The sequence below is a fragment of the Kryptolebias marmoratus genome, linkage group LG19, assembly GCF_001649575.2.
Source record: "Kryptolebias marmoratus isolate JLee-2015 linkage group LG19, ASM164957v2, whole genome shotgun sequence".
Lineage (NCBI taxonomy): Eukaryota > Metazoa > Chordata > Actinopteri > Cyprinodontiformes > Rivulidae > Kryptolebias > Kryptolebias marmoratus.
Genome location: NC_051448.1, coordinates 10,826,069 through 10,829,827, shown reverse-complemented (window position 1 = coordinate 10,829,827; position 3,759 = coordinate 10,826,069).

Below are 3,759 nucleotides of genomic sequence, written 5' to 3'. Positions count from 1 at the left end.
GCAGTGAGTGTTTCTTGTGCAGATTCACTGTGCGTTGGGTTTGTTCCCAGGCTAGAACGTGTCTCATCCACTGGGCAGATGATGCTCCTAGAAAGCTGCTGCCACTCCGGCTGATCCTCACCACAACCCTAACAACAGATGACAGACAGTGTCGTTCAGCAGTCAGCTGATGCTAGAGCGCTCTGTTACTGTTTTTTTGTCATTTTTGCTTATGCACCTGCAATGTACAAAGTGTCGGAGGTGTGAAACAATCAAGTGACTTTCAAAATGATGAAGCGCAGCAATGTAGAAAACAACCTGATTCAAAAGTTGCAGGAGGACCAGAGGAGTGGAATACATTCAAAGTGTTTTGCTTTTTTACATTTTGTCACTACAGCCTTATTCCACATGCAGTACACTCAGTACATTGGACCTGATTTGGGAATGCACACACCTGTCTGTATAAGGTCCCACAGCTGACGGTGCATGTCAGAGCACAAACCAAGCCATGAAGTTCAAGGAGTTGTTTGAGACTGGATTGAACTGAGACACAGATCAGGAGAAGGGTACATAATCATTTCTGCAGCACCGAAGGTCCCAACGAGCACAGCGGCGTACGTCATCTGTAAATGGAAGAAGCTTGGAACCACTAGGACTCTTCCTAGAACCGACCACCCAGCTAATCCGAGCAAACAGGGAAGAAGATCAAGACCCCGATGGTGACTCTGACAGAGCTCCAGCATTGGTCTGTGGAGAGAGGAGAACCTTCTGCAGCATTCCACCAGTCAGGCCTGTACAGTAGTGTCTGTAGACTCGAGTCTTATTTGTTACTTTAAAACAGCATCATTTCTTAATTCTGGAAGAAATCAATTGGATGTTGTGGAAAATTCTTATATGCTCTATTCTATTAGGTGTCAAATTTACATACCACCAACATGAGTTTTTAAAAAAAATAGGACAAATTTAAACTCAACGTGTATGTTGTGCAAATGTGTTTAAATTTAAATCAATAAAACATGCACCTTGGATGTTTGAGTGTATTTAACGTAAGAATATTGCTTCTTTTCTTAAGAATGATTAAACTACTTGAAATAATTTTTGATTGACATCCTAAATAGATCTTGGATGAGGTTAAAAAGAGATTTTTTTTTCTTCACTTTGAATGTAGTTTCTATTTGCGCTGGATTAAACTTGTTCCTTCTGACAGAAGTGACCCCTGTGAACATCTCCACGCAGACACACTCAGGTGGAGTTGTTAGCCGTGCCAAAGCGCATTCCCTCGTGGCAGCTTTATCGCCGCGGGGGTCAAGAGTCGCAGCTGATTAGAGCTCATCATAAGACCTGTCTCACATTACACACACACTCAGGGCGAGAGGTTCCCCTCAGCTCACTTCAGAAACCTGTCAATCTTACTCAGTGGGAGATGTGTCTTTAGTGGGTTCACAGAGGCAGGAGGATCCCTCTGAGCATATTTAATGCTCCACATAAAGACTGCATTTTGTTACATTTGGTGAAACTGTGTGATATGGACTTTAAAGCGATGTCAAAGAAAACTAGTTTCTACAGTATGTGGGTAATAAGTTTGTGCACGTGAGCTGCTGAAGTCCAAAATGACTTTTCTTGATATTTTTCAATTGGTTCTGCAACGATGTTAATTCATAAAAGCGTATTCAGTTTACAACAATTAGATCTAGGCAAGACTTAAATGACTGTGTAAGTTTACGCTTTATTTAAATCATCCTATTTAATTATGATTGAACAATTGTAGGAGTAATTTGGTTGCTCTGAACACACGTATAGGGTTGTCAGGATTTTTTATTATTATTATTTCTATTCAAAATTGAGCTTACTGAGTGCTCCTGTATATTTCTACATAATCCTGTTTTTGCTGTCAGCAGTGAAATGATCACAGAATGCCTGTGTGCATCTTCTGTAAGCATTAGATTTAAAAATGTATATCTGTAGCGCTCTTACCTGCCCTCCGAAAACCCGTTTAAATATTTTTAATTCAAATAATTTATTTCGCAAACAAACAAAATAATCCAGTGATCTTTTCCTACATGATAGATGCTTTCACTGGTTTTACCACATCCAACTGAGATGTTCTGTGTACTTCTAACACTGATTCTTTGCTTCCTCTCATAAAAAACAGAATGCATGTGTTTAATCTGGGTGTGTTTTTGTGTTGGAGGCCACAGAAGTAAGTTCGTCTGCTCCAAATCAAGATAAAAGATGCATCAAGGTCTCACATGATGCAGCCCAGGCATCTCTTTCTGACCCCTCCTGAACCTCTTTCTTTCTGTCTTATCCCCCTTTCCTTTTTGTTTCTCTCTCTCTGTGATCTTTTCCCTCCCTGGTCTCCCCTCAAATGTAACTCCTCATCGTCTTCACGCAGAGGCACCAGTGAGCGGGCAGCAGCCAAATGGCCTGCCCTCTGCTTCATATTGCTGGTGGTCAGGTTTTGTTTTTGTCTTTTATGGTTTGACTTTCGTTCACAAAGTCCAGGAGGACTCCTATAGCCCAAGGACACACACACACACACACACACACACACACACACTCTCACACTTGCACCAAGCTGAAGAGTTTCGCTCTGAAACCTCGGGCATCTTCTCCAGCTTCTGTCAGAGCCATGATGTCATTATGAGGAGACGCAATGCCTCTTCATCATCACCCGTACACACACACACACACACACACACACACACACACACACGTTTCATGGTCAAACAGAAACAGTACACAGCAAAGGCACAGGTGAAATGAACTGTAAAAAAGTGCAGGAAGAAAAACTTTTATTCTATTTTTAGAAGAATTTCTTTTTTACACTTAAGTAAAAACAGAAACTGAACAAAGTCTGGTCTCTGCTGTAACAACGCTGCCTATCGACCTACCTTTAGCATTTCTGATGCCGACACACAAATTTACTTTTATTACATTAGATTATCAAGTTAAACAGTTATAACTTGTGCTTAATTTATTAAAGAGAAGCATGAGATAAATTGTTGGATTTCAATGTAAAGAATGCCCCCAAACACATTTTTTTTCTTTTTTTGTGTGCATGAATAAACCAGAAATACATATATTTTTTTATTTTAGTATTTTTGTGGGATCTGGTCAATTCAAACCAGAAACCACATAATATTATACAGCCTTCATTTTAAAAGTAAGACACATTTGTGTTGTTGAGTGTAACCAGTGTTGCTATGATACATGTTGATGCTTTCTTTCTTCTTTTTTTAAAAAATAAGACATCAAAATATAAGCAAAACTTTGTGTCTTTATTATACTAAAAGTAACTGAGTGATTGTGACAAAGACAGTTTATATATATATATATTTTTAAATCCGTTATTAAACTCTATGGATGGTATATTTTGATCTCTACAGATACAAATAAAGGTCTAACTAAATCTCCTGCTCTGATTTTAATCACCTGCTGTAATATTACGTGTTAAAAGGAGTTCACTGCCCTTGTGCCTTCGGGCTGTTTCGTGTTTTAATCTGATCAGATAGCACAAAGCAGCTCTGTTTCTTAGCTCGGCTCCTTTACTGCACTGAAAATGTTCAGCTCTGCAGCCGTAATGAAGTAACTGCACAAAACATTTCACGTACGACGATAAAAATCAGTTTCTGATTTGCGTTTCAGCCGCAGATTAACTACAAATTGGCCTTAACGTTTAACTTATCTTCGAGACCGATCACTGACCCAATTAGAGCGCCACACGCCCCTCCACCTGCAGTGGTTGCAGACTGTGATCTGATTTCTGCATCAAGACAG